The 26,221-nt window shown below is 40.0% G+C and overlaps 1 protein-coding gene across 3 annotated transcripts in view; it reads right to left on the reverse strand.

Annotated features, from left to right (window-relative positions):
• LOC124556449 overlaps positions 1-26,221 on the reverse strand; it is a 219,397-nt gene that overhangs the window by 128,520 nt on the left and 64,656 nt on the right. For 2 of the 3 annotated variants that reach the window (XM_047130398.1, XM_047130400.1), the window contains exons 2-3: positions 23,918-24,043; positions 4,912-5,056 (exon numbers count right to left, since the gene is read on the reverse strand). The gene's annotated coding sequence lies outside the window, so the exon portion shown is untranslated. The remainder of the gene's footprint in view (positions 1-4,911; positions 5,057-23,917; positions 24,044-26,221) is intronic. The other variant, XM_047130399.1, reaches the window with a different exon arrangement.

Consider the following 26,221-nt stretch of genomic DNA (forward strand, 5'->3'; position numbering starts at 1 on the left):
TTCAACACGAAAAGTGTCACAGTATATATTTTCTTTAATGTCGTTTGTTGTTAGCAACATTAGCCTACTCCCAAGAGTTAGCAGCTTTCACTCAGTTAATACTAGGCAGAAATCAAATCTGCATGTGGAATGCACTTCCTTGACTCTTGTGCAGAAAGGAGTGCAGTATTCTGCTGCATCCATTTTCAATAAGCTACCACAAGAACTCAAAAATCTTAGCAGAAGCCCATACTCTTTTAAGTCCAAACTGAAGAGTTTCCTCATGGCTCACTCCTATTCTGTCGAGGAGCTCCTGGAAGAGATAAAAAATTAAGCAAATTCTAGTGTTACATTGTTGAGTTTCTTTATTTAAACTTACGACTTGTCACCTGAATGTTTTTTTTATATATATATTCCATTTTATCTGTTTCTAATATCGTGTTATAATTTCACGTATTGACTCGTTCCATGACCATGGAGACTTCTCCTTAATTTGGTCCCACGGAACAATAAATAAATAAATAAATAAATACTAGCATTTTCGCTTAAGATAGAATGAGTATACTAGAAAAAAAATCTGAATCCACATATGAACAAGTGTGATAGAGGGCTGGTAAGACTATCTTCACTTTTAGAGTAAATCTAAACATTTGCATTGCAATAGAAACACTGTGTAACATCTCTTTCGAGAATTTCCCTACTAGTCACTATTAAAACAGTAAAATTTACTCTCAAAACAAAAAGTAGCAGAGTGATAACATTGTGTTGCAATACTTCGAAACTATACACTCATATTTCCATTTCCATTAAACTTGTGATAATAGAGGTGTTTAATATTCTGTAGAAGTTACAACTAGATTCGCACTTCTTTGGGCAAAAGTCCACAAATAAGGAAAAAAGGCGACATATGACTTACAGCGAATAATGACAACTTTAAATGATCAAAAGGGTATAAGCCTATTTTGAATAGACATTTTTTGTATCTTTTTTCATGTGGGTTAACATACACAAGTATAAATAACCTTCAAAGGACCAGTACTTTAGTGTATCTTGTTAAAAAGTGGAAATTGGACTGTGTGTCCAAAGAAAAATGGATTGATCCCTTCTATTGACAAGACCACGGCTGACACAGGGAATATTTATTTATGTATGAAAGCAAGGTGACTAAGTACACCAGTAACGATTCACATGTGAGAACATACATAACGCATAAGGATAATGGTGTATCACTGAATTGTGCTATTTACCTCCATCTCACATGCACACCACTGTTTATCTTCTTGTAAGAAGGAAGATTATACAGTTTAACATCGTGTCAAGAGTGAGATCATTAGAAACAGAGCATGTGCTCAGATTGTCTCAAGAATAGGGGTGGAAATTGGGTGGGCCCTTTTCAAAGGATTCATCCCGGCATTTGCACGGATAAATTTAGGGAGATCATGGAAAACCAAAGTTTGGATGGCCAGAAGGGGAATTTAACTGTTCTTGAGGGAAACTCAACCTGAAATACTGAAGGCCCAACTTCAGTCTAGAGAGTGCTGCAACCGCTATATTCAAGGAAGCTGCAGATTGGTTCAATTCAAATGGTATGTCACTCAATGTCAACATGACTTTGTTCTTTCTATCTCACACAACACAAAGAAATGAAGAAGATGTTGAACTAAAATACGGTGCAATTGAGAGCCAAGTCTTCCAAATCCCTGGGAATACATATTAATAGATGGGCAGATCACATCCTTGACCCATGTAAAAGATTGGGCTCAGCAGCTACTGCTATTCACTCTACTGCATCTATTTGTGACATGGAAACAATCAAAGTTGTGTGTTTTGGTCTTTTCGATTCAGTTATGACATATGGCATCATATTCTGGTGAAACCAGTCACAAGCAAATAAAGACTTTATGGCAGAAAAGAAGGTCATCAGAATTGGTAGTAGTGTTACCCCAGATGCTCTTGCAGGACTTTATTGAAACAACTGTGGATTTTCACCAGGACATTTCTTTCGTCAACAAAAATTACACAAGCTACAAAATTAACAGTGCATGCCCTGATTATAATATAACAAGTAATCGTGATCTATATAAAAAATCTCAGCATAGTACAGAGATGAGTACATTATTCAAGATACAACGCTATATAACAAATGTGAATGAATGCGCGCGCGCGCGCGCGCGCGCGCGGGCGCGGGCGCGGGTGTGTGTGTGTGTGTGTGTGTGTGTGTGTAAAACAGTTAGAACAAGCATTTTATCTACTGGCGAGAAAAATATTTCCTGGCTGCTGCTACTTTAGTAAGTGTGAGTAATGAAACTGTGTTTGGTCATTAATGACCATGTGAAGATTCTTTGATTGGTGTTTTTTAATAGCTGGACGTCTGAGTAATGTCAATTTGCTGCCTTTAGTTCCTCTATGGAGGACCTTGCATTTAATATCATAAGAACGACTTTCATTTAGAACACATTCAGGAAAGTAGGAATCTTTCTTTTTCAGTCTCCAATGCCTTTCACAGTCAGTCAGTCAGTCTAACATTTATATCCCCACCTGATTAAACTACATACAGTTGCCACATATACTGCAGAAAATCCTATAAATTCCACTCAGTTCTAAACGTGGAATCTCGTCTTTACTGCTGAACATAATGTAGGCAACAGTATTCCCAGTATAAAAAGCTGGAATATATTTCCTGGAATTTAGTCTGATGGGAAGTAACTGTGTAGTTCTACCAACATATACAAAGGAGCAAGCTAGTTTTATTCAAGATTATTATTCCCCTTCCTTTTGGCTACAAAATTCTACTTTTCAACATAATCACTGTTCAATGCAACAGCCTTACGCCACCTTACAGTGAGGACCTGTATGTTCATATGGTACCTTTCTACTGGTTGACATTGGAGCCGATATCTTGCTGCATCAATAACCTCCCCATCATACAAGTATTGCTTCCCATGGAATGCATCCTTCATTGGGTCAAACAAATGGAATCCGGAAGCAGCAAGATCTGGGCAGTAGGGTGAATGTGGAAGAAAAGTCCGCCGAAGTTTTGTGAGCTCCTCTCGGGTGTGCAGACTTGTGTGAAGCACTGAGTTGTCATGGTGAGTGAGAAGTCATTTGCATTTTTGTGGTGATGAACATGCTGAAGTCGTTTCTTCAATTTCCTGAGTTTAGCACAATACACATCAGAGATATCGTTGCACCATGAGGGAGGACATAAAACGGAGTAACCCTTTCAGAGCCTCAGAAGACCGTCACTGTGGCTTCACCAACTGAGTGTGCAGCTCTGAACTTTTTCTTCAGAGGAGAGGTGGTATGGCACCCCTCCACAGACTGCCACTTTGTTGAAAGTGATGAACTCATGTTTCATAGCCTATGACACTGTTCGACAAAAAATTATCATAATTGGTCTCTTAACATGCGAGAAATTCTACACAGATAGCCCTTCGCTGATTTTTTTGTCTTCTGTTAGACCGAGGAACCCAGTGGGCACACACCTTGGAGTATCCTATCTGGTGGCCGAGTCTGTCAGTACTATCAACAGAGATGTGCAGTTGTGCACTGAAGTGTTTGACTGTGATCCGTCAATCACCTTGAATGAGAGTGTCCATACATTCCAACATTGCAGAAGTCACAGCTGTGTGTCTGGTCAGCCAGCACGCGGGAGGTCACACAGGTTTGTGTGACCTCGTTGTGATGATGAGAGATGCCTCGCCCAACGGCTCATCATGCTTCAGCTCACTGCCAGGTCACCATACACATTCTGCAAGCACCTATGAATATCTGTGATGCTCTGGTTTTCTGACAAAAGAAACTCAATGACAGCTCTTTGCTTGGAATATACCTCTGTTACAGATGCCATTTTGAAGGCTATGTATACTGCTGCCAGCTATTGGAACTTCATGAAACGGTAGGGGCTGAAGCAGCAATATTCCACAAAACCCACAATAAATTCTGAATTTTTCAACCAAAACTGGCAGAAAAAAAACAGTGTTGCATTACTTACTGAACACCCCTCATAGCATGGGGGACCATTTGTTATCAGTGTGGTTTAGTGTTTTCCGAGTAGAATACAGAAGTGCTATTATCCTCTGTCTCTTCTTTTTACTAAGTATGCTGTCAATTAAGGCAGGACTATAACCATTGCTGTATGCTATTTCTTTAATTCTTTTCAATTCATTTTCAAAATCTGGTTTGGTTTGTGGTAACACACAAACTTGCAGCTTTCCATTCCATGGTGGACCACCTACTATCTATATCAGAAACCAAACTGTATTTTGAAAATGAATTGAAAATAATAAATAAATATCATACAACAATGGTCATAGTCCTTACCTAATTGACAATATACTCAGCAGAAAGAAAAGACGAGGATAACAGACCATCTGTATCCTCCTCAAAATGCACTAAACCACACTTTTAACATACAACCCCTGATGCTATTGGTAGGTGGGACTTCACACGTACCTCAGGCCAGATCTGGGCCCTCTAGATGGGTGCAACAGAAAATGCGACATCATTTTAATTCTGTGTTTGAACTTTAGTAATTTCACATAAATAGTGTGAAAAAATTACCTGTAAAATAACATATAGTGACTCATTACACAAATGCGAAAAAAGGGGCTAAAAGTTATGGAAAAGGAGTAACTGAACTTAACAGTTAATTAAACATAAACATACAATTCAGGAAATGTGGTAGCTCATACAACTGTTATTTTCCATATGACAGTGGCAGTGTTCAAAATGCAGTAACAAAGAGAGAGAGAGAGAGAGAGAGAGAGAGAGAGAGAGAGGGGGGGGGGGGGGCGTTGTATTGATGAAGATCTACACGACAATGAGTCAAAACCTAAAATGTATTATGGTATACACAAGCTTAAGCTGTATAAAAAGTGGCTGGCTGCTGTTTCTTCAAGTAACATAATTCCTATTTAATGAGCACCTCACCTTATTGATCACTGACGACTTCTATAAGCCACTCTTGCAGAAACTCCTGTTTCCGGGCAGTGGGTCACAAATACTCATTTTAACAGCAGTTTCTGTGTGGTCTTCATGTCATTTGAAATACATGGTTGTGAATTTAAAGGTGTCCCTGTAATTTCAGCGATGCATAAATCAGCATTGTAAGATTACATTTTGGGGAGATCTCACTATTACACTGTGCATTAGAAAGAAAGAGAAAAGACAAACATTTTTAAGTAGACATTCATTATCATATACAAATATTTAACTACTTGGGCATTACATTTTCAACTTGAATGCTGTCATTGTTCATGTTTCTGTGCTATTATTAAATTATTTATGATACACTCTTCTCCTCCTTTTCCAATAAATACTACATTCCAATATGTACCCGACATCAGTATTTTTTGCTAAGTGTGTATGAGGTCTGTTCCCCTGTGTTTGATGTGTAACTGCTGGAAATTTCATTGTTGTATGTCTGATAGTTGATGTTCAGTGCTTTATTGAGTAGAACGTTGTGTTTCACAGTTTGCGAATTTCGATTCGGCAGAGTTATGGGAGCAAAGCGTCTGCATTAAACTTTGCGTGAAACTCAAGAAAACCTTTCCAGACACACATCAAATGATGTAGGAAGCCAACGATGATGAGTGCTTAAGCCATACTTGGTGTTGCAAATGGTTCACATGGTTTAAAAATGACTGGAAAGAGGTTAAAGATGACCCTCCTTCAGGACGCCCTTTGACGTCTACTGACGACGCTCGTGTCAGGAATGACAATGAAATTGTGCATGCCAATGGAAGACTGACTGTAAGAGAGATTGCAGAAGCAAACGAGATGTTCCACTAGAGAATTATAACTGGTGATGAGATTATGATGTTGAGAACAAGGTTCAATTTTTGCAATGGGTCGGAAAAGGTTCTAAAAACACCAAAAAAAAGCTCATCAGATCATGTCAAATGTCAAATTCATGTTCATAGTTTTCTTTGACTTTGAAGGGATAGTTAATCATGAATTTGTGCCACAAGGACAAACTGTTAATTGGTGGTACTAGTGGGGCATCTTGCGATGCCTGTGAAAAAATGTGCAAAGGAAACGGCCTGAAATGTGGTGAGACAATTCATGGCTCTTGCATCATGATAACATGCCCGCACCTTCATCCCTGTTGGTGCATGACTATTGCACAAAAAATGAAATCACCACACTGCCTCATCCTCTGTACTCTCCACACCTGGTCCCTGCACACTTTTTTTTTTAACTTCCAAAATTGAAAACCCTGTTGAAAGGACAAAGATTGGCAATGACAGACAAGATAATAGAAAATTCACAGACAGCACTTCATGTGATCCAGCAATAGGTATGCAAAGACTGCTTCCAGAAGTCAAAATGGCACTGGGAGCGTTATATCAATTGTGGAGGGGAGTATTTCAATGGAGACCATGCACAATAAGTAAAAGTTATGCATAGAAGAACTTTGTGGAGAAATTTCCAGGATTTTCTGAACAGGCCTTGTGTATGAGAAGATATCCCCTTTTCCAAGTGTTTAATTATTAAATTCTGCACTATATTTTAATTCTATAGTATCTACTAATTCTGGTACACCGAGTCAAGCTCAGCACATCATTGTACACAAGAAACTCCCCCTACCCTTGCTGTTGTCAAAAATACATAGTGAACAGCAAAGCTCCCTTCAACGATTAGAAATTTTGTGGAAGAAACTGGAGGACGGAATCTACATTCATTGAAGAATGCAGGAGATAACCTAATATGGCAGAATATTCCACTGATTGTAGATATTCAGAATAAATCTGTAGGTTTTCCATAGTGCAATGACTGTTGCAAGTTATTTGCACGATAACTGTACCACAACCCTGTTGCACCACTTTAATACCTGCAAAGCTTCCCCTAATGGTTAGACTGGTGGTGGTGGTAGCAGTAATAGAATACCATGTGGCTATGAACCCCAAAGTGCTGCAATATATGATGCATTGTGCAAATGCATGTACAACTAAAATGTGGACAGACACATACACTAAAATGCAGTATTTGACTCTTAGGAGAACTGTAATGGAAAAGTCGGCTCCCGTTTGTTGCAGAGTTTCCATCTGATATGGAGAAAAGTGCTACGGATATATGGGAGGAAACAAAAATAACATGAGCAACTTCGGGATATTCACAAGACATATATTGAGGATTATGTTCGTTATCAATCGGGGGGGAGAGGGCGGGGTGGAGGGGGGGGGGGGGGCCAATGTGACAAAGACACTTCAGAATTACTGTCACTTTCTGTACAATGACCACAATTTTTGCAGGAATACTGTTCTAATGTCTGCATATGGTGAAAGCAAAAAAGATGTAAAAACTTGTTTGAAATGAAACAGCCATGTGACAGACTTGCAGTTGCAAGTTACAATAAACCAGCACATTGATACTTACGGGAATATTTTGTGTGTCATGTTAAAATCATGTTCATGTATCATGAACATATTTCCTAGGTTTTGAGTGAATTAGGGAAAATGCAGTTGTTTGAGAACTGGTACTACCAGGTAGGTGACAAATTAATTCAGTATTTCAAAAGTATGAGGGCAGTTCAATAAGTAATGCAACACATTTTTTTTCTGAAACAGGGGTTGTTTTATTCAGCATTGAAATACACCAGGTTATTCCCCAATCTTTTAGCTACACAACACTATTTTTCAACGTAATCTCCATTCAATGCTACGGCCTTACGCCACCTTGAAATGAGGGCCTGTATGCCTGCATGGTACCATTCCACTGGTCGATGTCGGAGCCAACGTCGTACTGCATCAATAACTACTTCATCATCCGCGTGGTGCCTCCCACGGGTTGCGTCCTTCATTGGGCCAAACATATGGAAATCCGACGGTGCGAGATCGGGGCTGTAGGGTGCATGAGGAAGAACAGTCCACTGAAGTTTTGTGAGCTCCTCTCGGGTGCGAAGACTTGTGTGAGGTCTTGCGTTGTCATGAAGAAGGAGAAGTTCGTTCAGATTTTTGTGCCTATGAACACGCTGAAGTCGTTTCTTCAATTTCTGAAGAGTAGCACAATACACTTCAGAGTTGATCATTTGACCATGGGGAAGGACATCAAACAGAATAACCCCTTCAGCGTCCCAGAAGACTAACCATGACTTTACGGCTGAGGGTATGGCTTTAAACCTTTTCTTGGTAGGGGAGTGGGTGTGGCGCCACTCCATTGATTGCCGTTTTGTTTCAGGTTCGAAGTGATGAACCCATGTTTCATCGCTTGTAACAATCTTTGACAATAAATTGTCACCCTCAGCCACATGACGAGCAAGCAATTCCACACAGATGGTTCTCCTTTGCTCTTTATGGTGTTCGGTTAGACAACGAGGGACCCAGCGGGAACAAACCTTTGAATATCCCAACTGGTGAACAATTGTGACAGCACTACCAACAGAGATGTCAAGTTGAGCACCGAGTTGTTTGATGGTGATCCGTCGATCATCTCGAACGAGTGTGTTCGCACGCTCCGCCAGTGCAGGAGTCACAGCTGTGCACAGCCGGCCCGCACGCGGGAGATCAGACAGTCTTGCTTGACCTTGCGGCAATGACACCACACGCTTTGCCCAACGACTCACCGTGCTTTTGTCCACTGCCAGATCACCGTAGACATTCTGCAAGCGCCTATGAATATCTGAGATGCCCTGGTTTTCCGCCAAAAGAAACTCGATCACTGCCCGTTGTTTGCAACACACATCCGTTACAGACACCATTTTAACAGCTCCGTACAGTGCTGCCACCTGTCGGAAGTCAAAGAAACTATACGAGACGAAGCGGGAATGTTTGAAAATATTCCACAAGAAATTTCCGGTTTTTTCAACCAAAATTGGCCGAGAAAAAAATGTGTTGCATTACTTATTGAACAGCCCTCGTATTTCAGAAGGCTACTGCTGCTATTGAAGCTGACAGTGGTCCAATGCTGCAGTTGCTTGTGCCATTGCTGTACCAGCTGCAGGAACAATATACTGAGAATTCAGCAGACAATGAGGTACGCATACCCATATACATAATACTATGCCTTTAGAAACCAATACAAACTTTTAGTTTCGTATTTTAAATACCTAGAAGTAGATACGAGATTGTATTCAGAGATGATGGTGCGCCTGAACACCGTAAATCATTTGCAGGAAACAACACTGCTGAAAGCACGAACTTGCAAAAAAATGGAAACAAAGTCAGTGCATTTTACTGCACTATTTCTAGTACCACAGGAATGTCATCTAAGCCAATTATCAGTAACTGAGAGTGAGATAGCTCATGCCGCAGCACATTACGGATATGGGCACCTCACAGTAAATGCGATGTGATGTAAGTTTGCCAATATTTTATCAGCCATGCCATCTTAAAAGGTTGATCATATAAAAGTTAAAAAAATAAATTCAATTTATTAGCAGGTGCACAATATAACATAATTATCCTCCATGTCGTATCATTTGCAGAATCTTGTACACAAGATGAAGCCTCAGCATCAACCCCTTCAAAACATGCAAAGAGGGTCTTTGTATCATGGTGGGTGGAGGACAACATGGGTGATGACGTTTCTATGTATCTGTTGATGGGAAAAATCAGATGAGGCACAGTCACTTCTGAAGTGGTTGAAATCAAGAGCAACAACTTATCCCAGACTGACTCAAGTAGCACGAGACATACTATGCATACTTGCCTCTGGCGGGAGGGTATTTAGTACAGCTGGGCTTATAATTACTGATAAACATAATCAAATATCTACAGAAAATGTGAGTAACCTGCTTATGGTGCACTACAATATCACTGAGAGTTTAAAATCATTTCCATAACATCTGATTTTTGTTGTCAAATCTTCAACTCCTGAATTGTTTGTTTTAGCACACTTTAAGCAAGAATGTTTTCACATACTTCATATGTCTTCTTAGTGTGCTGTTTGTGTTGCTACATTACTTTAGTTTTTAATTTCATGTGTTCCTTCATTACTTGAGTTTTTAATTTTAACGAAGATACTTGTGTTTAATACATAATTTGATGTCGTGTAGATATTTTTGCAGATACCTAACAGCAATCGTTGCTGAACTTTTTCTACCTATGACTGCCATTCATAAAAATCTGATGTGCATGAACCCCCATCTAATAAACTGTAACAAGTAAGTAATTGAATGTCAATCAAATGGTTCAACAGTGCTAATTCATTTACATAGTTAACATTTTTGTTGCATTAAATTAAAAGGGCTGATGAAGGCTTTTCCACGAAGGGTAGGTCTAGCATGGACAAGTTTTCATTATGGAATTAACTTGCTCAGTCCTTTCTTGGAATTCTGTGAGAAAGATCTGCCTACTTTGCACACCACAAAACTTTGAAGTCAGGAACCACCAAAAGACGCTCCCAAATTACTTCTGACAAGAAATTTGTTCCTGTATACACTTTTTACAGAAGTGTAAGAAGAAAAAGCCTTTTTTACAAATAAGTGGATTAGACAAGTAATAAAGTTGCCATCGCTTTCATCAATAGCATTGGGAACTCTGTCTTTAACCTTAACAAAAAAAACTTATCAGTACAAAGATTTATAATGTTTCTGCAACTTAAAAGTCACTGCAAATTTCCAGAAGCTGCTCATTTTAATTCATGCTTAATGAGGATTTCAAAATTATTCTTGCTTCCAGTAGACTGGGAATCCAATAGTTAATACTAGACACAGCAGGTAAATAGTGTTTCAAAGTTCTCCCAAGCCTCTTTAAATGACCTTTAATTATGTTCTTGATATATTTGTCTAAGGAAAAGTGAATTTCTACTGTGAAATCATAACGCGTGCCAAAGCACACAGTTTGGCTGGAATTTAAACAATTTTCTGGATTGTAAGGTTTTTTAATTAACAATTCAATGTAGCCTTGCACAATACATAGGTTAGTGTTTGTTCTCTGAAGTAAAAAATTTAGGTTGTTGATTTTTCAGAAAAGTCTGCTAAATAAGCCACAGAATGAAGCCAGACTTTGCATTGAAAAAGTTGTAGCTGAAGATAAAAAGATACACTTAATACAATATGAGAACAGAATGAGATTTTCACTGTGCAGTGGAGTGTGCACTGATATGAAATTTCCTTGCAGATTAAAACTGTGTGCCGGACCGAGACTTGAACTTGGGACTTTTGCCTTTTGCGGGCCAGTGCTCTACCAACTGAGCTACCCAAGCACGACTCACGTCCCGTCCTCACAGCTTTACTTCTGCCAGTACCTCGTCCCCTGCATTCCAAACTTTACAGAAGCTCTCCTGCGAACCTTGCAGAACTAGCACTCCTGAAAGAAAGGATATTGTGGAGACATGGCTTAGCCACAGCCTGGGGGATGTTTCCAGAATGAGATTTTCACTCTGCAGTGCAGTGTGCACTGATATGAAACTTCCTGGCAGATTAAAACTGTGTCGTACCGAGACTCGAATTCGGGACCTTTGCCTTTCGTGGGCAAGCGTTCTACCAACTGAGCTGTGAGGATGGGGCATGAGTCGTGCTTGAGTAGCTCAGTTGGTAGAGCACTTGCCTGCGAAATGCAAAGGTCCCGAGTTCAAGTCTAGGTCCGGCACACAGTTTTAATCTGCCAGGAAGTTCCATATCAGCACACACTCCGCTGCAGAGTGAAAATCTCATTCTGGAAACATCCCCCAGGCTGCGGCTAAGCCATGTCTCCGCAATATCCTTTCTTTCCGGAGTGCTAGTTCTGCAAGATTCGCAGGAGAGCTTCTGTAAAGTTTGGAAGGTAGGAGATGAGGTACTGGCAGAAGTAAAGCTGTGAGGATGGGGCATGAGTTGTGCTTGGGTAGCTCAATTGGTAGAGCACTTGCCCGCGAAAGGCAAAGGTCCCAAGTTCGAGTCTCGGTCCGGCACACAGTTTTAATCTGCCAGAAAGTTTCATATCAGCGCACACTCCGCTGCAGAGTGAAAATCTCATTCTGGAAACATCCCCCCAGGCTGTGGCTAAGTCATGTCTCCGCAATATCCTTTCTTTCAGGAGTGCTAGTTCTGCAAGGTTCGCAGGAGAGCTTCTGTAAAGTTTGGGAGGTAGGAGACGAGGTACTGGCAGAAGTAAAGCTGTGAGGATGGGGCATGAGTTGTGCTTGGGTAGCTCAGTTGGCAGAGCTCTTGCCTGCAAAAGGCAAAGATCCCGAGTTCGAGTCTCGGTCCGGCACACAGTTTTAATCTGCCAGGATGTTTCAATATGAGAACAGTTTTGCTACAATATGACCACCTAATTCCCATGAGTGTCAAATAAAACTTATAAATACTTGTCATTTCATAACACAGTATTGCAAAAATTTGATAATTTGTAGGATGACTTTCCATAAAATTAACTATTTTTTCCGAAGTATGTAACAATATGTTGATTTACCAACTATATGCAACAGAGAAGCTTCAAGGAATCATCTTACAACTGATGTTACAGCCATCAGTTAATTTAGTATAAGACCAGATGTTAAATACTGTATCGGTAAATATAGAGTAAAGTACAAAGATGCTTGCAAATGGACCACAGAGAGTTTGGTTTGTGTCCACCTAGTGGGCACCTGGATTAGACAAGCAGCCAAAACAAACAGCCCTCGAGTGGACTCTGGCTGCGGCATGGCACTGCACAGTCTGGCAAACCTTGGTGCCGCTCTACAGCTAACTCAGCAGCATTAGTTGAGGTTCACCTGCTAGTCATGGCTGTTGTCCCAGGCAGGCCACATATGCCCACTGCAGGCCTCTGAACAGAATATTATCTCCAAATTATAGTAGTGATCATGTTTGTAAAGAAAGTTGAAAAATTGTTGCATTTAGCCTCCAGATGAAGCCCTAAAAAGCTTACTGTTTATGCTTTAACTTTGGTCCAGCAGATATTTTCCATGTATTTAAATATTTCTGTGTGTACTACATTGATAACCTCTTCAGGATTAGGTGTAAAAATTACTATGTTTTGAGGTACAAGCGACAGGGCCACATACAACTGGATATGTAAAACGCTGCATATTTAGGTCAATTCCAGCAATGTTCAGTGTCTAGCCCTGTGCATTGTTAATTGTGATACCAAAGGTGAATCTCATGAGTTACCGGAAAGGTAAGTCTGTAGGTTATCATTGGTATTTACGGCATCAAAACAGTTGTTTCAGTTGCACCACTAGTTAATATTGTGCACTGTATCAAAAACATTTTGAGATTGGTTATTCAGAATCTTGTTCTATTGTACCTACTTTCAGCATTAATTTATGTGGTGGAGTTCCATGCAGCATCAATGAATTTCAAAATTCAGTATGGTAATGTACTGCTTCCTCTCTATGACTGTGTCAAAAGAGTAATAAATTTGTGACGGGACATCATACTTGAACAGAATCAAGTCATTTACTTTACTGCCTTGTTCATTCATAGACAACTGTATAAACCTTTACTGAAACCAATCGAGTGTCTCAGTTGGCATGGTATGTGTATCTGGGTATAGTTTTTCAGTTAATTCCAACACACTTGGTAAAAAAAGACATTATTAAAATTTATTTCACCATTTCCTATTTTCAGCATGTTACTCGCAAAATGAATGAGGGCATGCTGAGAAGTGATGCTTTTGAATTTTGTATGTGGTAACTCTTAAAAGCTTTTTAAATAAAACAAACATTATTAACATTCTACATCTTTATTCTTCATGTCTACATATTTGCAGCCACTGCTGCAAGAGGGGTCCAAATTGTAGTGCGTAACATGGAGGTGCGTAACCTAACAATGTCGGTGCATGAGAAACAGTGTGCTGTAATCAAGTTTCAAATACACAGAGTTCATCCACACATGGAACAGCCTCTCCTTCAGCATGACAGCGCCAGACCACACACAAACACTGCGACATCTGCAAAAATCCGACACCTTTGGTTCACCATCATCAATCATCCTCCATACAGTCCTGACTTAACCCCATCTGATATTCATCTGTTTCCAAAACTTGAAGGACACCTTTGAGGACTTCACTTTGATAGAGATGAAATAGTACAAGCAGAAGTGAGGTTGTGGCTCTGTCAAAAAGTCAAACATTCTACAGTGACAGTATCCACAAACTGGTCTCTTATTGGGACAAATGTGTTTGTCGCCAGGGTGGCAATACTGACAAATAAAATATAGCATGAAGAATAAAGATGTAGAATGTTAATAATGTGCCTTATTCTGCGGTGATTACATTGTCAATTTGGTCAAATCCAATTTTATGGGTTAGCCACTGAAGCAGATTATTTCTGGCAATTTAAAAAGTTTTAGGAGTTTTCACATAATAAGCTCTGAGGCACTGCTTTTCAGCACACCCTCATATATTACCTTAGGTGAAAGAGAGAGCTCACATAATATTAGTTTTAAGTTCCAATTTTTGTTATTTGTAGCCATAGGTAAGATCTTTTCAAAGATGCCTTGACTCAGTCTGCTCATCCCTTCTGCAATTACTGGTAATATTTGATGAAAGTCTCCAGGAAACAAACAGTTCAACAGTCATTTTATGGGACATTGAAACAATAAATGTGCACTCCTGCACCAATTTACCAGTATTACTTTGCTTAGAAACATTATAGATTCTGTACATGTAGCCACCATGAAATTTCATGAATGTGGAATTAGCAGGTCGCCTGCCTTCTAAAAGTGTGGCAGCAATGCCATACAATGCCACAGTGGGGATAATTTTTCCACCAGATCTGCCTTTCACAAGTATTAAATTAATTAGAAATGTCTTTCCAGTGCCTTGAATGGTCTGTGGAAGCTGGGAATGATCACAGTTTATTTCAAATAAATATTTCATATTGATTGATTTACTTATATTTGAATTTTTGGTAAAGGAAGTCCAAAATGTTTTACAAATTTCACCAAAAGAGATTCAACCTCTTTATTCAGTTCAACTAAAGCTTCATCAAACACATTTTGATTGTAATCTGTATCACTTGATCACAGTCTTGTCATTTATAGTATAGTATGTCTGCTGCCATTACTTTGCAGTGATTTTGCCAAAGAAACATCGGGATACTGTGATAACAGATAAATGTGAATGATTTTGCTGTACTGCATATCACAGCTTTGGATAGCTTATTTTGTTAGTGAGAATCATCATCTAGTAGACCCATGGATTTGTACATTCCTTGGAAGCATCGTAAGTCACACAGTGCACAGCGAGTAGACATGCAAATGAAGTAGGACCTTTAACAATGTTGAGTAACATTACTGAGTGAAAGCTTTCACTGTTGTTGGGGTTAAGAATGTACTCTTGTGAACAGCATACTTTTTCTTATGTTCATGTGACCATCAACCAATGTTATCCGTTTCCATCAATGGAATTTTTAGTAACTTGATTCCATGTGTAATAACCTGGGATTTGATCAGAGGTCAGAGTTTTTGCAAAGTCATCATCTATGTACAATTTGAAAAATGCACTTAACATAGTGTGACGGGGATCATTCACATCGTTCAGATTGTTTTCTGTGAAGTACACTCTCGGGCATTTTCAAATGAACAGCAAGGCAGGTAATAGATGGCACCTGTTCATGTACATTGAAGGATAAAACCCTCTTTAACTACAAATGTAGCAGCCTGACTGGAATGGGTCAGCAGCCACGGTGGTAGCGACTTAGCATGCCATCAATGGAAATTCCAACAGGATTTGCTACAAGGAATCATCAAACAGAAACAGGAGAAGCTCTTGCCAATCTAACACCAAATCGGGCCCCAGCGATAGTTGATCAGTATAGGTGTGGTGACTAATGGAGTGGTAATGAATATCGTAATAAAAGTTACACAGAAAGATGGCCCACCACCGCAATTTGTTGGCAGTCCTATATAGCACATTGGAATGAGGGTCAAATAAGGAAATCAACAGCTCATGGTCAGTGATGATGAGGAACAACATCCCACACAGGAAGGCGTGAAACTTTTTAACTGTGAAAATAATAGCTAGTGCCTCCTTTTCCCCCTGTGAATAATTATGCTGCACAGCATAAAGCGTCTTTGATGTGTAGGCAATGGGCCGTTCGGTGCTGTCCAGGTTATGTTGGGACAGGATGGCACCAATGTCATACTGGAATGTGTCACAGGCCAGAGTTAAAGGTTTACCTGGTGTGAAGGAAGCCAGACAGGGAGCCAACCACAAACACTGTTTGAGAGACTGAAATGCCCACTGACAATTTGCAGACCACACAAACTTAACACCCTTCTGGCAAAGCTGGTGAAGAGACACATAGATGCATTCGGCCCAGGGAATGAACTGAGCATAGTATGAAATCTTACCCACAAAAGGCTGAAGCTCCTTTAGGTTCTTGGATGGAGGCAGCAGGTTAACAACGGCTTTGATGTGCTCACCGGTAAGGATGAGACCATCCTTACTAAGCTCACATCCCAAAAAATACAACTTTGGGGAGAAAAACAACACTTTTTCAGCTAGCAACAAAGACCATTCTATAGGAGGCAGTGGAAAATTAACTGTAGGTTTCGTAAATGCTCCTCCAAAGTAGGGCCTCCTAGATGTCATCCAGGTAATTGACACAACAGAGTATGTCCCGAATTAACTGCTCAAAATACTGTTGGTAATTTCCTAGTGCAACAAAGGTTCCAAAAGGCAAGCAACTGAACCAGTAAAGCACAAAGGGAGTGTTGAGGATCAGGAACTTTAGAGAAACTGCATCCAGCAGCAACTGTAGGTAAGCACCATGCAAGTCAATGTGTGTGAAAAATACTGGCTCCCAATGACTTCACCAAGAACTCCACTTGCCACAGAATGGGATATGAATCCGCAATACACAGCACAATGACTGCCAGTTTAAAATCACCATAGAGGTGCACGGCACCGATGGGCTTCTGAATTGCCCGCAAAGGGCTTGCCCCCCCGTTTCGACAAAATAGGAGAAACGATGCCTCGATCCTGCCAATGCTGCAACTCCACCTTTACTGACATGGTGAAGGGAAAGGGGTGGGGCAACAAAATTTAGGTACAGCTGATAGCCTAACAGAAACAGGCACCTCAAAATTTTCTGCCCAGACCATAGTATTCTCAAACAACGAGTAGGCCATACGACCGCAGCAAGGAGTCCAAATTATGAAAGGAACAGGCTGAGACACTAAATGTAATTCATGAATGACCTGGAAGCCGAAAACTGAAAAAACTATTAAGCCCAAAGATATACTGACCACTAATAATGTAAGTTGCTGTTCCACATTCTTGCAATGTGTGAGGGCGGAGAATTGTCCCTGCAAGGGAATGCACAGTTTACTATGAACGTCAGCAAAATATGCTAGGATGACACATGCAGGATGGTGGAGATAGCCACAGAGTCCAGGGAAAACACTGGAGTGTGCGAGGACTGATTCGCAGACCACCAAGTGTCACAAATAGTTGCCGAATGTCCTATCAAATGGCATACCCCACTAGTGGCCTACATGTGCAGGCAGTCTCAGTGAACATTCAACAACTGACAATCGGTACAGTACCACTGGCTCATTCAAGTCAACAGTGCCAATGACCTGGGAATCGTTGTCAGTGAAGATGGGGAGTGCCGCGATGCCACTGCACTGGCATTGTCAATGGCAGTAACACACAATGACTTTATGTGAGGTGAAGCCACCAGGAGTATCCCACAGAGCAGTGGAATCTGTTTACCATGCTCACATAATTGAGCCACATGCCAATTATCAAAAAGAACACTCTTAGCCACCACCATAAACTCATACGATGCTGCAGTTTGGCCAACGTCAACTAAAGAAGGGACAATCAAGATCAATGTCCTAGTCTGAACCACGGGATAAGGAGCTAACAAACACATCCCGAATTAGACAGTCTACATAAAAGATAGCACATTTGGGACACTCGAAATGACATTTGCACGAGATGCTCTGCATATAGGTGATCCAAGCTGGATACTGCTACTCTGGGCACTTGTGGCATTGGTTAAAATGCAATCATGTTGCCACCACATGGGTTTCATGACAGAAATACTGTGTAAGCAGTTGACAAAGCTCGTCAAAGTGAGTTTCCTAGACACAGTAGAGGGCTTCATATTTTGGACGACAACATCATATAAACCCACACTGCTGGACAACAATAAAAAAGCAGCCTTATCAACTACATCAATGATAGGTTTCACCTGCCAGTGCAGCAAGAACCAGTGCAGGTTCCCATCTTTCTGTAGGCTCAATGAAACTGGCAAATAGTGGAGAAGAAAACTGTGCAGTGGGTGCCTGGCTACCTGCCGATGACTGCATCTTATCCTGTTGCTGCTACTGCTGCTCTTTCTGTAGGTGCAACTGTTCCTACCATCACAGTGACTCATTAATAACCAGGAAACAGAACCCCATGAGAGGAAATGAACTCACCATACACGTCAATCTATGGGAAGCAGAGCATTTGAACCCACAGAGAGCCATGCACAGAAATAAACTCCGCACGTGGCGGGTGCGGGCGGCCAACGACTAATCACACAACAATACATAGCACAAAGTGCAAGACGAGGTCCGTAGCAGTTGAGCTCAGTGTGAGCATGGGTCCATCTGTTTGCTGCTGCCTGCAAGTAAACAGATCCACCAGTGGATCTTCCCATACTATGTGATGCATAAGCCCTCCACGGCAGGGTTCCTAACCACTTTGCTGCTCTACTCACGCCAGCTCATCTGCTTTCATCGTGATATCTGCTGACAGGGATACTAAAGACAAGAAGGGGAAAGCAAGGTACTTGTAAATAATAGTAATGGAGGCAAAAAGTATCAAAACTGAGGTAAGGAAGAGACGTTAAAGTTTAATACCCTGCCTATGAGAGATCACTATATGAGGACGACTACACATAAAAAAGGTATTTTTTTTTAAGACACCATCCCCGTATTCACATTACATTATAGCCATAAAGCACAACTTCAAATAAATCCAACATCCTGAGAATGACTGATTGGCCATTAAAATCATAAACATCCGCTAAGGTTTCCTGAATCATATTTTCACTCTGCAACAGAGTGTGTGCTGATATAAAACTTCCTGGCAGATTAAAACTGTGTGCAGGACTGATATTCGAACTCGGGACCTCTGCCTTTTGTGGGCGGGTAGAGCACTTCTCCATGAAAGGCAAAGGTCCCAAGTTCAAGTCTCAGTCCGGCCCACAGTTTTAATCTGCCAGGAAGTTTCGTCCACTAAGGTGCTTTACTACATTACGTCCTTTCCTACATTAGATTTTGTTTGTGTGTGTGTGTGTGTGTGTGTGTGTGTGTGTGTGTGTGTGTGTGGGAAAGGGGGGGGGGCTGAAAAGTGAAGATTACTGGGTAAAATGTATAACTTGCACCACTAACACTGCTAGTCTTTAACTAACAACAACACACTCATGAATGAGCTACACTTATAACTGTGGAGAACTAAATAGTCAACAAAGTTATGGCAGTTTTCTCAAAATGTAAAATAAACTGTTAGAAGTTATTCAATCATTTCTGATACTATAAACATATCAATATATTGTTTGCGTATCCTCAATCATTCTTTTAAGGTACTAGAGAAATGGCTTTTGAGACTATTCTACACAGAAATTAAACAAAAGTAAAATATATGGCACTTTATTAAAACCACAATGTCAGCTATTAGCCTAAGTCCACGAGCCACCCATTAAAAGCAGCAATGTAACCGTCTATAAGAAGCTAAGAATTTTACAAGACACGAGATGGAGGCCAACCGGCCCAGAATAATGTCCCACTTCCTACACATTCCCTCGCTAACATTAAGTTATGTAATTTCTGCAAGATGCTCAGTCTCTGCTGTACTCAGCTTGTCACAGTTTACAGTAAAGAAACACAGAAATCCCTCAATACTTGTACCTTTGTGAGGACACGAAAAAAGTTCTCGACCTAGAAGTGAAAGTTTGTGTTTTAGGTGAAAAATTCAATTATTTTTCAACACATTTTGACCAATATTTTGCCAGTGAGTTGATTCCATTCCCACAGGTGTATTCTGAAAGGTCTACAAAATACCGATGTATGACTGCAACATCCTCTCCACTGGATTCAAAATGGTTTCGAACAACACATTTCTTTCAAGGTGGAAACCAGCAGAAGTCAATGGGGGCTTCAACTACTGAACAGTGAGGATGTTCCAATGACGCACAATTCAAATTCCTCAGTTTTGTCAAAGCTCATTTGTGAGCAAGTGCACTGTTCTCATGACCAATGGGCAATTTCCTTTTGCTGTGACAAATATTAACCGTGGCCCACAATATCGCACATCACGCCTCAATTGATGTTCCAATATGTCAAAAGGTTTTAGATGTTACTACATTAAAACATTTGCTGATGTAAGTAATCCAGCAGCTGACTAGAGATATACCAAGAAAAACTTGTGATGGTTAAATGAAATTATAGTGCGTTTAAAATTAGTTGCTACTTTTGACATTTGGCTCACCGAAGGTGACATGACGCTGTTGCTCAGTTAACACCAATGGTGAGGCGGCATTCCCTACCACACCGCCAGCAGTTCGGTTGGTAAAGCGCCCCTGTTGCCAAACCACAAATAAACAGTACCACGTGGTGTCACTCATTAAAAGCATCTACATTCATTAGCTCACGTTGTGATGTGATATTTTCTGGCATTGAAGTGTTCTACAGTTGTCAGGTATTCATTTTGGCACTGCATTAATAATAACAGTGCATCATGTCAAACACGAGACTCGCAATATAAGTGGGTATCCAAGAATACGTTCACTGGCTGTGAAGATAACGTTCCATTGCAAAATATTCCTCTGAATTCGACGATGGTAATGGACAATGTGCAATATCACTCGATTGTGATGGACAAAGGTCCAGCAATGCAGCGGAGGAAAGCAGTAATTTTTCTCAGGGTACAAGATATGTTCGGTTGGATAAAGTTGAACCTAGCTTGTGTAAGGCGAAGTTAATGGAACTTTTATTACTGTACAAACTAAAAACTCCACACTATCAAGTCATCAAAATGGCTATTGCTAAAGATTGTAGTTTAAACAGGCTTCCTCCGCAACACGCTCATTTAAATCAGACTTTTTTTTTGCCTAAACACACCAGAGTTTACAGGTTACAACTCACTAACATTCTAATGCAGTTGAAATTGTTGCAGAATCCTAAAACAGTGTATTATTAAACTAGTAACTGAGGCCAAGACTTGCCAACAGTTATGAGAAAACCCATTCTCAGTTTAAAAATAAATGTGCAGGTTCTTCACTTATACTGTTGCAAAATCCACAGCAATTCTCATTTCACAGTCTACTGATGGTCCTTAAAAATTACATTATTTCATTTTAAAAATATGTAGTTGACTGAATATTTCAGTAGGTATAGAAGTTTCATATATTAATCATATGGCAAAATACCCTTCTCTTTGCGTGCTACCATTTGTCTAAATCTTGTTTCGATATCTCAGACCGTTTATAAGATACGAGGGATTCATGAATATTTCATCCTGGCTTTTTCACTGGTGAGTGCGTTCGGGACAGAGCCCTTTACATACATTCCATTTCTCGACACTGATGATAGATAGCAATATCCTTCGAGGTTTAAAGAACAATCTAAATTTCATATGCAGCAACGTATGGCCTAACATACACAAAATGCAATTCCATAGTGGCCCTTATTTTTCACTGCAAACTTTAAGAATTTCTCGCAGTGGTTTAGCTAATACCGAAATATTATAACAACTATGACCATTAAAGAAATGATAGGTAATTCATGATGAAACTGATGAATGAAGCTATAAGATGTGTGAGACTCAGTTTATTACAGTATAGTTCCTTTAAAATTGTTAGAGAAAGACTGCAATCGGCCAGCTTGTGCAGCTAACAGGTTACGCGCCAAGCAGACCTGGCATTATCGGGCGCCTGCTGAAGCGTTCAGCACATGCTGGCAACTATGCTTCCCTTCACTCGCTCCATACTGAACTGTCAAAAGTCGCAACTACTTTTAAATGCACTATAAGTCACTAACAGTACTTAATATCTCCCCCCCCCCCCCCCCCCCCCCCCAATAAAAATAAATAAATATCTCAAGGCACCGAGATTCATTACTGTATCTGAGCATACGTACTTTCATATTTTGCTGGACAATTTATTTTCAACAAGTGTTAAGACCAGTAGTATTCTTGTTGAAAAGTTTTACCATGTGCAACTACACTGCAGGGAATAAGGAAAACTGTAAAGTATATTTTTTGTGTGGAAAAAAAACAGTAATCTTCTCACTAATTTGCTGGAAAACTTGCCTATCTAATATTTTTAAAAATTCATATTCACCACAATCTTCCCAGTAGTTTCATTTTCAACCATTCTTCTCAATGTAAACTATAATTTTATCTGGAAACTGGTGACATTATTGTGACCATTTTGATGATGTGAGAATTTAAATACAAATCTTGTATACTTAATATAATTTATGCTAGTTTTATGCAGACACTGTGCACTACAATACCATGGCATTTTGCTGTATACACATTATTATTGAAACTCTCAAACTATGCGATAGTCCTTCTGAAGAAGGGCACTAAGTGCCCAAAACTGGTAAAGAATTTTTTTATGCAACTGGTTACTTATTATTTCATTATAGATGACTACAGTTGCTGAAGATAGATAAAATACTAATCTTGTATATTTGTTTACTACATGTACTTTTGTATATGCACACACAACACAGCAGTTACAAAAAAAAAAAGCAATATCAACAGTTAAGGCACACACATCAAGCAAACATACACAGATCAGTGTGTGCTTGTTGATCATACACTGAAGTGCCAAAGAAACTGGTATAGGAATGCGTATTCAAATACAGAGATATGTAAACAAACAGAATACAGCACAGCGGTCAGCAACGCCTATATACGACAACAAGGGACTGGTACAGTTGTTAGATCGGTTACTGCTGCTACAATGGTAGATTATCAAGTTTAAGTGAGTTTGAACATGGTGTTATAGCTGGCGCCCAAGTGATGAGACACATCGTCTCTGAGGTAGCTATGAGGAGGGGATTTTCCCATACGACTATTTCACGAGTGTACCGCAAACATCAGGAGTCAGCTAAAACATCAAATCTCTGGCATCGCTGCGGCCGGAAAAAGATCCTGCAACAAAGGGACCAACGACGACTGAAGAGAATTATTTAATGTGACAGAAGTGCAACCCTTCCGCAAACTGGCGCACATTTTAATGCTAGGTCATCAACAAGTGTCAGCATGTGAACCATGCAACGAAACATTTGTAGCTGAAGGTCCACTCGTGTACCTTTGATGACTGCATGACACAAAGCATTACGCCTCACCTGGGCCTGTCAACACCAACATTTTACTGTTGATGATTGGAACATGTTGCCTGGTCACAGGAGTCTCGAGCAGATGGACGTGTACAGGTATGGAGACAACCTCATGAATCCATGGACCCTGTATGTCAGCAGGGGACTGTTCAAACTGGTGGAGGCTCTGTAATGATGTGCAGCATTTGCAGTTGGAGTGATATGGGGGCCCCGATATGTCTGGATACGCCTCTGACAGGTGACACACGTACGTAAGCATCCTGTCTGATCACCTGCATCCATACACGTCCATTGTGCATTCCGATGGACTTGAGCAATTCCAGCAGGACAATATAACACCCCACATGTCCAGGATTGCTACAGAGTTTATACACTACTGCCGGCCACCAAATTCCCTAGACATGAACATTATTGAACATTTCTGGGATGCCTTGCAATGTGCTGTTCAGAAGAGATCTCCACCCTCTTGTACTCTTATGGATTTGTGGACAGCCCTGCAGGATTCATGGTGACAGTTCCCTCCAGCACTACTTCGGACATTAGTCAATCCATGTCATGTCGTGTTACGGCACTTCTGTGTGCTCACGGGAGCACTACACGATATTAGGCATGTGTACCAGTTTCTTTGGCTCTTCAGTGTAATAAAGGCTTTTGTGGTATATCTACTGGAATCATGTTATCTGGAATGAATGTTAATGTGACTAAAAGTTGAGCACTTACCTGGCACTCCTGGAATGTCCCTCTGCTGTTGAAACATCAGCATGCAATTAGTGGTTCTGAAGAATGTGCCAGTCATCACAATGCTTTGAAAGAGTTGCATCTTTGAAGGTGATTTCCAAGGCAGTCCTTAAAAAAATTAAATTAAGATTGTGTCAAAAATTTAACTTGACGGTTACAAAGCAAGAAAACTCTAAGAATCTAAGTAGTATAACTGTACAGTACCGTAAGTAGTATGCAGGCCTATATGCACCCTGATCATCATCTTAATTATTAAGCCATACAATTCATGAAAAAGTTGAAACAGTAACAACTTTAATCAAAAAATGAGGAACGGTAATCTTCTAAGCATTTCATATTTCATTTTCAAATTGAGTTCCATGCCCTTCTCCTAACCATCTATGCCACCTCTAATGTACCACTGAAATCAAAGTTATTAAACATTGCTCCGCCTTTCCTTTCCCAACTCAACCATGGTAGGAACGAAATTCCTGTACATGCCAAGTAATTATCAATGAAACACAAAAGAATACAATTGAATCTTTGGGGAGCTCTATATACCAGGTGCGATCAAAAAGTAAAGGGAATTTTTGTAGTTCTTGAAGACACTTTATGTATTCATCAACTTCAATTGCGTCCTCTTCAAAGTAATCCCCCCCCCCCCCCCCCCTCAGATATAACACACTTGTGCCAGCACTTTTTCCAATCTTAAAAGCACTTCTGCAGCTCTTTTTATTATGGTGTTCAGCTCCTTCAGCAATTCTGTTTATCATCTCATCAATGGTGGCAAAACAGTGTCCCTCCATGGTTCTCTTCAGCCTCGGGAATAGAAAGAAGTCACAGGGGGCCATGTCTGGCTAATATGGTGGCTGAAGAAACATAACAGGTTTTTTTTTTTTTTGCCACAAAAAATCATGAACAAGCATTGAGGTGTGACTGCTGCATTATCATTATGCAATTTCCACAAGTGGTTTTGCCACAATTCTGGTCATTTTCTTTGGATTTCTTAATACAAAAGGTGTGTAACTTTTGGGTAGTATTCCTTATTGACTGTACGACCATATGGCTGGAACTCATGATGCACTATCCAATTGTAGAGGAGAACCTTCACATGTGATCGAGCTTGTCGAATTTTTTTTGGTCTTGGCTTTTCAGGCAGTTTCCACTGGGCCGACTTGGCCCTGGTTCTGACATCATACCCGTATTCCCACATTTCATCACCTATTCTAACCTTCTTTAGAAGTTCTAGATCACTGTCGACTTCACTCGGAAATTCCTGAGTGATGTCTATGCAACAACCTTTTTGGACAAAAATTCAACAATTTCAGAACAAACTTTGCTGCCGAATGTTTCATTCCCAAAAATCCAAAAAAATTGCTTGGCATAAGATAAAGGATATGCCAACATCAACAGCAACCTCTCTGGTGGTGGTTAGGCAAATTTTCAGAACAATTTTCTTTACTTCTTCCACACTGTTGTCACTAATAGATGTGCTTGGGTGTCCCCGGTGGTCATTGTATTCAATGTCTTCTCGACCCTCTTTGAGATATTTATATTACTCATAAACTCCTTTCTTACTGACAGTAGATTCACCAAAGGCCACAGTCAACTTTTCAAATGTGGTGCTGCACTTTATTCCATTATTCAATTATTTTTTGAAAGTAAAAACTTGCCAAGTACTCAAAAAATGTATAATCTTTGCAAGTGTCAACAATAAACCAATTATTTGAAACAGCTGAAAATGCAAATATATATCAAGGAACATGTGTACCAACAAGATAAAAAAAACTTTTGAAAATCAAATGTATAAAAAGCCCTCAACGTTAAAAAATTCCTGTTACTTTTTAATCATACCTGGCATTCATGGTTACCAATATGACATTCTACAAAGAGGGACACTGTGACACAAATACTTGTGTATGTATCTGTATTCATACTGGAAACATAGCAGTAATTACTTCACATTGGACACAACCTTTTCAATTCCAAGCAGAAAGTTATAAAATAAAAAGATACCTCAATGATCATATGCTTTCATTGATTCCTTCAAAGACCTCTAGCTTGAGTACTTTCTACAGTACAGAAACTAGGTTCATGTTAGGACAGAAGGAAAGGCCAATGCAATGATAATAGACTTGAGTTGTACTATATTTTCAAGTACATCAATGTCCTCTGTTAAGGATACAGGGTACTTTTCAGGCTCAATATTACGAAAAAATCAACACCTATTTCTTTCAGGCAACATTTATAATGTATATGTTTCACAGATTATTTGTTGATATCAGGTAATGCAGCACACTTTCTAAA

Source organism: Schistocerca americana, chromosome X (genome assembly GCF_021461395.2).
Source record: "Schistocerca americana isolate TAMUIC-IGC-003095 chromosome X, iqSchAmer2.1, whole genome shotgun sequence".
Lineage (NCBI taxonomy): Eukaryota > Metazoa > Arthropoda > Insecta > Orthoptera > Acrididae > Schistocerca > Schistocerca americana.